Genomic DNA, 13,077 nt, shown 5'->3' with positions numbered 1-13,077 from the left:
GCTGTGGCAATCAGATTAGCTAGAATAGCAAAAAGATTTTGCCTCAAAAAAGTTATGATGGAGGTTAACTGAGAAAGACATCCTAAATTCACCTCTATATACAGATGCACATGTGCAGTCACATGAAAACATGCATGTGCACATATATACATACCACAAACACACATATACATGCAAAGAATAGTGCCACATTCTTGTGACCATGGTGCCTTAGGAGACTGGATGTACTGGAGGATTGTAAGTTTGAAGGTAACATAGGCTATAAGGTGAGAGTCTAGCTCAAAAAAGAAAGAAAGAGAGCAGCAAAAGAATGTTATAATATACCTAAAGTGGTTTTGCAAAATAAATCCTTATAAACTCAATAATGAAAATGACAGGCACTTACATATTTAAAAAAAACAGTATGACAGGGGGCATTAAACTAACATAAAACAAAATACACTCTATTATTTCAAATAACAAAAGTGATCATGAACTTTGAAGATGTCTTTATTTTGTTCTCATTCTGTCCCACACAATCCTCAGACAGGCCTCAAATTCACATGGCCACTCCTTCATGGTATAATAACCCTTACTGATGACTTTAAACTGCTAGAACATAAAAGTCTCTTCACATCAAGAAACTTCTCATGTGCTTTTTATGGGTCAATTCTTTTTTTTTTCTTATAGGTATCAGTGTACTAAAATTTTTAAAATAAAGGATAACTATAAATCACATGAATCCTTTTAGTTTTATAAGCCTGGGAGAAATTAAAAGTAGAAAAATCTTTCTTACAGGGTTCCTGAGGGAATAAGAGATTTAATCAAATATATTATAAATTAGATATGAGATAATTATAATTTACTACTGTAATAATTGACTGTTAACAATCATTAAATTTCCAAAGTTGTCAACCATTGTTTAGTCTGAATTTCCACTTATAACTCTGTGCGTGGACGTGTGCACGCATATAAATATGTATGTTTGAGACAGAATCTCATGTAGCTCAAGCTGGTCTGAACTCATGCAGTTTTAGGTGACCTGAACTCAGGTAGTCGAAGCTGTCCTTGAACTCCTGATCCTTCTGCCTCCACTTCCCTAGTGCTGCATTTACAGGTTTGTACCACCATGCCAGGCCAAATAGTTTTACTAGACTCTAAAGAAATTGTTCTATGTAGGGATTTTCTCAATCCATACTGTCAAATAATCAAATGCAAAAGTCTCAACTGGTTGCAGAGAACTGCCAAGAACTGAGTTAACTTATATATGTATTACCTAATAATTGCAAGTGAAAGTTAAAAGGCAATGTTTTTGTTACTTAAAGCAAAATTTAAAGTGTTGTGGCTATTCTAATGTCAAGTGCTTATGTGTGTTATAATCTTCTCATTTCATTACATTAACAATCCTAATATCTGAAGGTGGACATTTTTAAGTTACAAAGTGCTTGCCCATTTGTGTTCATTGTTTAATCTAATCTTCAGTACAAAACAAAGGAATCAGCATTGCTTTTTTAAACTACTTTGATGGTGAAGTGTGTCTGAGAAAATGAAGACATAAGGCAGAGACAGCCAGAGCTTGAAAACAAATGCTGTATTACTATCTCAAGTTGAGCCCTTTGAAAGTAGAAACCAGAGGAGGCCACCCCTTCCCGACTTTTGTCACTTGCATTATGCTAAAATTGTACCACCCAGAGGAAGAGTAAATAAATCTTTTCTGAAGGGCCAAATGGTAAACGGAGGCAGGTTTGTAAACCATGTGGTCAACCACCACAATTATATACCTTTGCCATTGTATTTTGGTTGTGAGCTTAGCCTTGAATGGCGGAGCCATCTCTCAGTGCCCACCTATGACAATGTAGTCATAAAAGCAATCATGGCTGTCTACAAATGAATGGGTATAGCTATATTCTAGTAGACATCTGCTTAAAAAATGCAGAGGGTCGTAGTGTGCTAAGCCTTGAACCCTGATATACAAGGTTAATTAAAACATAGGAAATGGCATGTGTATTTCAAATCTTTCCATTTCATTCACTCTTTCCCTTTATGAGAAACTCTATTATATTGTATATCCTTTAGTCTCTCTCTCTCTCTCTCTCTCTCTCTCTCTCTCTCTCTCTCTCTCTTGCTCTCGCTCTTCCCCCCTCTCTTCACTTCTGTTCCTCCACTAACTTGTGTATGTTCCTTCCTTGTACCCCTGAGCCCCATGCCTTTGACGGGCACTTGATTTTCATTTCCCAGGCATCAATACATATTATTAGTACATAGGTATCTGGCATTCATTGTTTTGCAGTATCATACTACTTTATTATATTGCTATGTCACAGATTCATGAATTTACCCCTGGCAATTGAATGGTTTCCCTTATATTACTTGAACATGTGACATTTTATGAATGCCCCGGTGTTTATGTGGAATAACTCTCTAGTAGTAGGACCAATAGCACAACGGTTCATACATATGCAAATTTGTTCCAGACTGCAATCACATTCTACCAGCAACCTTCCTGTAAGAGACCGTTTCTATAGAACCTCACTAATGATGAATGGATTCAAACTTTTACTTTTAGTCTACTGATAGGTGAGAAAAGATGCAATTTCTACTGATTTTTTTTTTAAAAAAACTAAAATGTGCTTTAGACAAATTATTTGTCTCCTGTTTTACAATCTTTGTCCATTTTGCTATGGAGTGCTAGACCTTGAGAAGTTTAAGTACTAATTATACATGATAGAGATTGGTCATCTATCTTCAGTAATTTGTTTGTTTTTTTTTTATAGTTTTAGACTATTCTGTTTTCTTACCATGAAAAAATATTTTTTGCTGATAGGTTTATTGACTATAAATAAATAAAATATAGAGATGAATTATAAATAGAAATGCAGATACAGATATTTTCAGTAGACATAAATAGCTAGATTTTTCATATCCTCCATGTGCTGAACATCTGAGATGAATATTAGATGAAAGTTATAAAGGTTCGGACTGGTAACTTTCATGAAAAGGTACTTGCTGCCAATCATGACAACCTGAGTTTACACCCTGGGACCCACCTGGTAGAAGGGGACAATGAATTCCTGAAAGCTCTCCTCTGACATTCACATACATGTTATGGCATGCTTGTCCCCACACATGTACATGCAAAATAAGTAAACTGAGTTATAATTTTAATATGAAAACTTTAAAGAAGATAATAAAGACAGTGGTGAAAGCTTGAAAACTATTATATATTTTCTTTGCAAAAAAAAGTTTGCGTCAAGCTGGGCAGTGGTGGCGCACGCCTTTAATCCCAGCACTTGGGAGGCAGAGAAAGGCAGATTTCTGAGTTCGAGGCCAGCCTGGTCTACAGAGTTCCAGGACACCCAGAGCTACACAGAGAAACACTGTCTAGAAAAAATAAAAGTTTGCATCAGAATTTCAAATGAATTTGCTGAGTGTCATTTTAAACATTAACACCAGTGTGATAAACAATGAAAACAATAAGACATGGAGCAGAGCCACATGACCAAGATTAATTTACAAGCTACTCTTTATACAATAATAGATAGGAATTTTTCTCCCTTTATTTTCTTCTTTTATTTATTTATTTTTGTTTGTTTCTTTATTTCGAGATGAACTTTTGTAGAGCCCAGGCTGAACCTTATATGTAGCCCAGTTGAACTCCTGTTCCTCCTGACCCCACCTCCTTAATACTGGAATGACAACCTTGTGCCACCATAAGAGACTAGGAAACTATTTCTTTTTTTTTTTCTTTTTTCTTTTCTTTTTTTTTTTTTTTTTTTTTTTTTTTTTTTGGTTTTTCGAGACAGGGTTTCTCTCTGTAGCCCTGGCTATCCTGGAACTCACTCTGCAGACCAGGCTGGCCTCAAACTCAGAAATCCATCTGCCTCTGCCTCTGCCTCTCAAGTGCTGGGATTAAAGGCGTGCACCACCAACTGCCCGGCTAGGAAACCATTTCTAATGTAAAACATAAATGTGATATTCAAGGAGTTCCAGTCAGTCTGAACCTTTATTCTAATACTTTCTCTTTGCAGCTGTTTGCATCTAATTTAACTATAACATCTTCTAAATTGCATGTTACAAATGGCAGTAATATCAGTGGACAAGTGTTCAGTACTAATACAAATACTAAATGGTTAAAAAAAAAACTGTGCCCCCTTTGAAGTTAATTATTATTTTTCTCTCAGATTGCAAACTTTTAGAACACTGTATTCTGTGATGTTGTTTTGTTTTATCTGAATGCTCTGCTTAGTTCATATCTCGACCTTCTTCCATTTCCCGAGCAGAGGAGAGTCAGAAAATTGAAGTTTAAGGCAGATAAGTTATATAGGTGCTTTGCACTCCATGCTTATTTTTGCTCTTCAGTTGACATTGTTATTAAGCAGAGGACTTTTTTTCTTTTCAAGGAGACAAGGCAGGATTGAGACTTGGGGTGGGGGTACAGCCAGAACTGTGATGTCACAGATTGCTTTCTCTCTTGGGAAACTCATCCATCAAACCGTCACCTCTGATTCTGTGTAGGGTCACTGTGGAAAGAGGCAGCATGCCTCAGTTTAGGCATACTGAAGTGTCAGTCTGTAGTGGGGCTGCTGGTGAGAAGGCGATTCATTTCATTTCAAAGGCCCAGTGGCACGCTGCCCAACACAGGCACAAGCACAGCGCGCTCCTTAGAAATAATGACTCCAAACAGCCTTTGCTCTGAAATGTAGAACTGTGCCATCTGCTTGTCTCCTCTGTGATTTATTCGCTTCAGAGTTTTAAATGATGTAGTCAAAAGGTAAGACTTCTCTTTTATAAAATAAAAAATAAATGTCTGTAGTATATTCATTTGAGTTATATGTATATTTGAATTTATAGTATAAATATAATTTAATAACATAAAGTGTGGCCCCCGTCCTGGGAAAATAAGATAAACTTTTTGTCATTGTTTTTTGAAAAAAGGTCATGCCTTACAACTTAGCAGTTTGAGATTCTTTAATATTTTAAAGGTCTGTTTGAAAAAAAAAAAAAACACTTTTTGTAAAAATTAGCATTCCTGAGTATGTTTGGTGATATCCTACTTTCCCTTGCTATTTTCACTTCATTTTCAGTTTGAGGATGAATTAAAAACAAGTAGTCATTTTGCATTGCCAAGGGTTCTTTTTGGTCCAGCCCAATGTAGGCAGATCCTAGCTGGTGGCTCCATAACTCCTTGGAACTCTTTCTGTTCAGGAAGGAAATATGGAGCTATAAAATTCAGAGGAAGTTTGAAGCTGAGGCGTTCCCTGGGAGACAGCAGAGCTTCTGGCAGCCACAGAAAGGAGCCAAGGCTCACCTGCATGCCTGTCCCTGTCGCCTGTCCTAGCCTGTCATACTCCCGCACTTGCTCTTGCTGTGCGCTCTGTTCACAAAGGGGTGCAAAGGGTTGGGTTGGGTTCGAGGACTCAGAGGACTGGCCTGGCAGAATTCAGGAGCGAGAACCCTCCTCTTTCCCCGAGAAAGCCGAGAAAGCCGCTACTGCAGAAGTCATTTGGTGTGTGTGCTGCTTCTTCTTGTGAGAGGATTAGAGAATTAGAAGAGGGCTTTGTGAGAAAAAATCCTGGGAGAGGTCGCTGGGATGAAAGCAAACAGGGAAGGAAGATTTCAGCTCTTCTAGTCCCCCCAGTCAAGTGGCCGAGTTGCTTGGCCTCCAGCAACTAGGGATTTTCTTCCATCCACATTGGAGACACTGGTAAGGCATTTTTTTTCCTACTACACTAGGAAGCTATTGCATACGGTTGCCTTTTGAAGTGCAGTGCGGGATGGGGGTTGGGGGGTGGGTCCTAAGGAAGGAAGTTGGTTAGTGATTCTGGGGACATCCTGCATTGTCTCTGCCTAGTGTTTGAGAAAGTCGCTGTTCACTGCACAAAGGGCTTGCGGCCAGAGAACAATTTTACTTCTCCCAAACTTGATTAGCATCACTTTTGAGTAATGGACTGAAACAAAATGGGTGCACATGAAATCACCAAGGCCTATACTGGAATTCACTTATCAGAATGATAATCACATCTTAAAACCTTTTTATCTAAATTTGAACAGTTTGAGAGTATAACGCTATGGGAATTGGTGGAGGGGGTGGGGGTTCAGACCTTTTGAGAAAATTTATGTTCCTGGGAAAATGTATTTTACCCTTGTGTGTTTTGTTACATTTGTAACTAGAGCTATGTGGGCCAAAATAGTGGTTAATAACCCAAGTCCTGTCAAGAAAGAGTAAGTTCCAAACAGAATGAGAACAGGGTAGAACATTCCCAGAAAAGGTGGAGAAAAATAGATTTGGCCTTTCTGTGCAGAACATCCTATTTTATATTTATATAAATCTGACCACATCAATCTGTGCTCACTGGAAAGAAGAAATGAGCAAGCTGCCATTATAATCAGAAGGAGTAGATAGTACATCCCTTCAGCATTGTCCAGGATTCTGCCACTCATCATTTGACAACTGATGTTATTCTCTGATTCCACTATGTTATTATTTGGAGTGGATTTTGTTGTTTGTATGAAGATGCAAATATACATTATATATTTATACTACTTGTAAATACTGTTTTAATGTATGGATACATATATATCTTTTTAGTTCCTCCTGAGATACTTGAACAGTCATGAAGACTTCAAAAATGCTGTTATTTTGTTTGACCCAAAGTGTTCACAAGCAATAAACTGAGGAGTGTATTCAAAGTTTGAGGGTGTGTATAGAGGAGAAAGCAGTGCCAATCAGTAAGTCTGGAAGCCTCTCCTAGTAGCTGCAACCAAATTCCTGAAATCCCTGTCCACCCCTCCCCCCACCTTAAGGAAGGGCAACATAAAAATTTTTGTTGTTGATTCTTTGAAAAAAGTTTAGCTGCTGCCTAATTTAGCTTCCCACGTATCTCCCTGCTTATTAAAACCAAACTAAAACCCTTGCTTTATGAAATGTTCTGGTGTTCAATGTTTCTTTATAAACTTAGTGTGTGTGTATGTGTGTGTGTGTGTGTATGTGTGTATGTATGTATGTATGTATGTATGTATGTATGTATGTTATGCAGTTAATTATCATTCTGGTTGACTCTGCTTACTTGAAAATACTGACCCAGTAAAATGATCCCTCCACTAATTATGTAGGTCCACAATATGACTTCAGCTAAAAACTAGGTCCATAGAATTTTTTTCTAATTAAATTGCAGTATTAAGATGACCTGGTTATTTTCAAAATTGAAAATACACACCATTTTAAATAACATTCGGGGTTTTAAAAAATATGTATCTAAATAAATTACTCTGCACCCATATTAATGGGAAAACTTAAAAATATGGTCTCTCTAAAATGAGCTAATTATTTGCCAAAAGTAATTCAATTTCCTTTCAGTTTCAGACTTTCCCTCTTCTATCAACTGAAAATGTTAGTTAAACCAAATAGTCTTCTCTTCCCCCTTTAGGAGTTGTTTAGAGAATGCTGGCAGTTAATTGGGGGAGGGGCTGGGGCGTGAGATAACAGTAAATCAATTTATCTGTGGACTGTGAGGATGCCTCCAAGCTTTGCAGGTTTTGATCAATGTCATTCACTATTCTCGGCTTCATGCTCATTCCACTTTGAAAGACTATTTACTTTCATCATATTTGAGCCTGAGAGCGTGGAGCTTATTAGAATTGATTTTCTTTTCAGGTTGATATTTTAAAATACTTTGGCTGGTCATTTTTCACTAGCACCTTCTGAGATTCTCATTCATCTGGCATATATTATTGAGTGTCTGTCGTCACCAAGGCAACCCGTATTTTCTGTGAGACATGAAGACATTGTTTTGGTGGAGCTTGCTGCAGAGGTAGCCAAGGCCAGGGGCAGAATGACCATCTCTTGATGTACAAATGATTGGTTGCCCACTCATGTGTCTCAATTGCAAATATGTTTTCAGTAATAACAGAAAACACTAATTCTTCTGAATGATTGATAAATTACACTATAATACTGGCTACTTAGAACCTAAAAGCGAAACTAATCAATAATCCTCTCACATAGACTAGGACCCTCTGTGTGCTGTTCTCATTGATGGACATTTAAATAATTTAAAAAAATTTTTTCTTCTGAATTAATCTGATGGTTGCACAACTTGGGGAAACAGATAATTTTTTTGATAAGAATAATCTTTACAGTTTATAAGTTATTATTCTTTCACATTTTTCTGCAATATCATGTTTCATGTTAGATGATATTTTTTGTTATGATATTAGGATGTATTTGAAAAAATATATAATTTATGATTATACCTACAAGAAATGGGAATTATGATAGGTAAATACATTTCTTGGAAATAAAATTTCTTGGATCTATCATGTACCAGATATTTCCCTAGTCCTTTACAAAAATGTTATCACCTACTCTTCTCAATAACAATGAAAACTGGATACAGTGGCAATTTTAAAGATGAGGGAACTTAGTTCCTGAGAACTTAAGAATGGAGTTGAGTGTAGCAGATGAGGATTCATCACCTCTTCCATCAATGCTCTTTTGAGATCATTTTTCTGTTGCTCTTACTGCTCCGGTCTATCTTTCTTTTTCCTTTTCTTTTCTTTTTCTTTTTTTTTTGTGGTTGTTTTTTTTTTTGTTGTTGTTTTTTGTTTTTTGGTTGGTTAAAACAGGGTTTACTCTGGTCTTTCTACACTGCTTAGCTTATTTTAGATACTCTCCCTGCCTGCTCCCTTCCTTGAAATTCTTTGTGAGCAGATACATTTAATTATGGACAAGGTAGTTCCTATACATAATTTTGTATTTAAAAAAAAAAAAGTGCTTTTGAGCTAAGTGTGGTGGTTCATACAGACAACTCAGGAGGCTGAGGAAGTAAGATTGCCCCAAGTTTGAAGCCTACAGAATGAGTTCTTCAATCCAGCCTGAGCAAAAGAGTGAGGATCTCTGTCTTTAAAAATGGTGAAAAAAAAACCCTTGCTTTTGAAGTTTCAAGGAAGAAACAGTATAGTTTTTAAAGAATCAGTATATAGAACTGGCATGTAGAATAGAGCATATTAGTTTACTTTGTTAGAAGAAATGAAAGGTTAACTTGGCTTTCTATCATGTGTACCCTGGATTCAGCTAGGTAGCTGGTGATGGCACCAGTCCACATAGACACTGGGATCCATATGTATCTACTGTATATAGAGAGCTCTGTCATAACTCAGCCTCACTTTCTTCTGCATCCACTGCTCCCATCCAAAGTTACTACTTCCAAAAACCAAAATCATGTCAGACTACTAGAGAAAAATGATTACTAACTGTCCTGATAATCTGTTATATTCATAGGATGGTAATTAATTTATTTCCACATGCTTACCTATTGCTTTGCCTATCAACAAGTTAGGGAACATAAACTAAAAAAGTTAAAACATAAATTTATTATATTCTTGAAGTTCTAAAGCTCCAAACAGGAGTAAAATAAAGGTGAAACACTGCCATAGTAGTGTTCCTTCTGGAAATGCTAAAACGGAATTTAGTTTATTTTCTCTGCCTCTGAATGTCACAAGCATTCTTTGTTTTCTGGTCCTGCATTTCTTGGAGTTTTGTTCCATCAAATTACTTTTTCTTACTCTTCAGCCTCCCTCCTTCCATTATAAGAATTATTTGCATCATGACTACATATAAAGACAGATAAAACAAAGTGTCCAATTTTGACACCAAAGATTCAGACATTTAAGAGCACATGATTTTGTGGGGTACATTATTTTCAATGCCACACATTTTAAATGCAGATAGGGAAACAATGCAAGAAGTGAAAGTGCCATGTTATGATACTAGAAAGTTCACTGACAGAGACTTTGTAGATGACGGCTAGGCTAGCTAAGCTGGAGTACAGGTGAAAGGTTAAGAGTGTGGCTTCTCAGAGTGTGATGAGAAGATAAAAAAGACTTTGAGAGATACTGCAGATAATGCTTTGACAGAATAACTGAGAGGAAACTATTATAGTACAGAATAATTCATGTGAATAATAGGGAGGGAGAGTTAATGGATGACTGCAAGAAATTATATGTATGCTGCCATAAGAGCTGGTGCCATAGCACTGTCTAGAAAGTGCTTCTCTCTGGTGACTCAAAATCTGTCTGTGAAGACACTGATAGAATTAGTGATAGCATGTTTATTTAGTGTATTGATTTATTCCAAGGATAATACAATGAATCTTCATACCAATACTCTTAGATAGGTATCTCTGTTTTTGTCATCATATTTTCAGATTAAAAAATAGATTTGTTCTAGGTTTCAAATTTTGCAAGGGGAAGGAATTGAAGGCACATGTCCTTGCTCCAGGGCTCATAGTTTCAATTCTTATTCCTGACAGCTTTGTTATACTACCAATTATAGTCTTATGTTATGTGTTTCCTATGAGAATTATTTGTACATTTCCAAGGTGGGGGCAGAAGAATAGAGGTTATTCCTATCATGATAAGTTGAAATTTGCTTGTTTCATTTTCTTGTGAAAAATTCCTGTGGAGTCCTGGCCATCAAGATGGTGGAGTCACAATGAAATGTTACAGTTGTATGGACAAGTAAGACTGAAAAAAAAGGGAAAACTAAAAATTTTCTATAGTCCTTGCTTTCTAAGAATTGATATCAACACAGAAACAAAAAACATATTACACTCCTGAAAAACAGACTACTGAAAAGTAAATGGCTCCAAGACTTTCTGCGTAAATCTGAAGTTAGTATGTACTCTTTTTACATAGGAAAGTGGGCAAAGCCATTGAGAGTTGAGGGGATGGGATGCATGGACATTTTCTCCAACCATCAAATGACATAATGTGTTATGTCTTTTCCAAGCATTCTCTTGACAAATGCTTACAATAATGCTGAAAGACTATAGCAAAGTATGAACGCCCAAAATCCTTCACTCTGCTACATGTGCACCTCAGAAGTCTTAGGATGATTTTTAACGTACTGCTCTCTGACTTGACTGTTCTTTATTATCTTTGTTTTTGATTGGCTGTGAAGATTTGAACATCACTCAATGTAGGTGGTCTGTAAAAAAAAAATCATCCTTGCCAAGAAAAAATGAGTATAAACTTCTACATTTTTTTATCTTTTCCAAACTATTCTATAATCACTGTAGAAGGGTTCATGTTAAATTATGAAACATTTGTCTGTGGGAATCTATAAAATTTCCTACAATGATCACTAGGGAAAAAATCCTCCTCCCCAAGAGATATTACTGATAATGATATGAGTTTTGTTTTGTTCTGTTTTTGTTGCTGTTGCTCTCTATCATTAGGCTACCCGTAATATGAGTTCATGCCAACTAAATGTGTTTTGTATTTTTTGTAACAGAAAGATTTAGATTGGCTCAACCTTTTCGAGTCTCTGTGTACTTAATAAACAATTGTGTGGTATCTATACTATTATGCTCGCATTTGATTGTTGCTGGTTGTTCCCATTAGGAAAGCTCTTCTGTGCAATGAAAGGAGAAGAGTGTTATGGAATAACACGGCCATATTTGAACTCATTGTTTCTTCCCCCTTGACCCAGAAACCTGGCTCCCCTTGCCCTACTTAGCCATGGTGGAAAGCTCTATGACCTTTCTCATCTGAAACAGCATACCTGGGAATTTTGTCTATGTCTCATGTCAAAAGGTATTCATATTTTGGGGTAATTATCTCTGTAGTATTAAAACCAATATTATTATTTATCAAGGTAGTCTTCTGCTTGATTTAATGATAAAATATTAAAATCCATTTGTTCAACATTCCTCTCTGAAATTGTAATTTACCTGTGAGTGAGAATTCCCAAAACTCAGGTTTACTTGTTATCCAAGCACTGAGAGGTTCATATTCAAGATGATACCTTGGCAGGCTTATCCGTGTTTACTTATGTGTGAGCAGAGCACTTCAGAGGAATGTTCCATAAACTTGTCTAAAAGTTATGCCAAGAAAGGGACAGAGTTGAATTGATCGCATCAAAGTATCTGGCTTCCAACCTGTTCATTGCTTAGAGGAGAGCATCATTGGTTAGTTTTAAATAAGGTATAATTAAAGATTGGTGCCTCTGAGCATGGGAAAATATCATTGAAAATAAGGCTTTTGGGTGTTGTGTTGTTCGATGTCACCGTTTAACTGTAAATCCATCAAGGTTTAAGATTACTGAAAAGAATACAAGATTGCCCACTGAGTTTTACATGCTTGTATCTTTTCCCGTGCCATATAATAAAGCAAATAATCTAAAATGTCTTGTAATAAAGAAAAATCACCTATCTTTTTTAATTACATGAACTTTCCCTTAATGGCAGTGCTTGAAGTTGTGAACTGAGTAGCAGATTGGCAGGTGGTAGGAAAGGTTTGTTCAGATGTATGTGTACACTGTTATAGAATGAGACAACTCCTAGATTAGCTTACATTTTAGATAGATAGCATGAGTTCTCCAATAAAACTTACTTGATGAAATGAATTTCTAATATAAAGTTTTAGTATCTTCGTATCAAAATCCCACTGCACCATTCTTTCCTATATTTCTCATTGCAAGTGTCAATTAATAGTTGCTTTGTGGATGATTTGTGTTAGGGTGATGAAAAAATGTATGTTCAATATACATGTGTAACTCCAAATATATTAAGGCATGGAAATATTGAAAACACAAGTTTTCCCTCTGAATTTCACTTCTTGATATCTGTGCCATATAATAAAAACAAATAGTCTAAGATGTCTTATAACAAAAGTAAACTATCTTTTTTAATTTCATGAAAATTTTAAGAAAAACATGGAAACAGGAATATAATTGGGACACAATAAGCATTTAATCAAACATTCCTAAATTTAAAAAAACATACATGAGTAGATTTGTGTACTAAATATAGGCAGAGCATTTAAAAGATACTGATACATATTAGGAATAAATAAATACAAATATAATGAACACTCTGGTAAAGGATGTGTTGCTTATTTATATCTTCTAATGATGCAATAGCAACATAGAGAGATATAGGCAGCAGTTACAAGTCTGTTTAAAATTTTGTTCGTACCTCTTCATAAACTTTTTGAAAAGGTGTGGCCACATGATGATGTAATAGTTACAGAGCACTTTCTATTCCAGCATATCCGTTCATTGGATTCTAGAAATCAAGCTGCTTTTCTCTAAAACTA

The 13,077-nt window shown here is 36.1% G+C and overlaps 1 protein-coding gene across 2 annotated transcripts in view; it reads left to right on the top strand.

The window, feature by feature from the left end:
• Mid1 (midline 1) overlaps positions 1-13,077 on the top strand; it is a 339,419-nt gene that overhangs the window by 129,641 nt on the left and 196,701 nt on the right. Inside the window, exon 1 of one of the 2 annotated variants that reach the window (XM_076918926.1) lies at positions 5,570-5,683. The exons of the other annotated variant lie outside the window; for it this stretch is intronic. The gene's annotated coding sequence lies outside the window, so the exon portion shown is untranslated. Of the gene's footprint in view, positions 1-5,569; positions 5,684-13,077 lie in introns of those variants that run through there. 2 annotated transcript variants of the gene reach the window in all.

This window comes from Arvicanthis niloticus, chromosome X, assembly GCF_011762505.2.
Source record: "Arvicanthis niloticus isolate mArvNil1 chromosome X, mArvNil1.pat.X, whole genome shotgun sequence".
Lineage (NCBI taxonomy): Eukaryota > Metazoa > Chordata > Mammalia > Rodentia > Muridae > Arvicanthis > Arvicanthis niloticus.
Note: the sequence above shows the minus strand (reverse complement) of the source record. Positions and strands in the feature narration are given on the sequence as shown.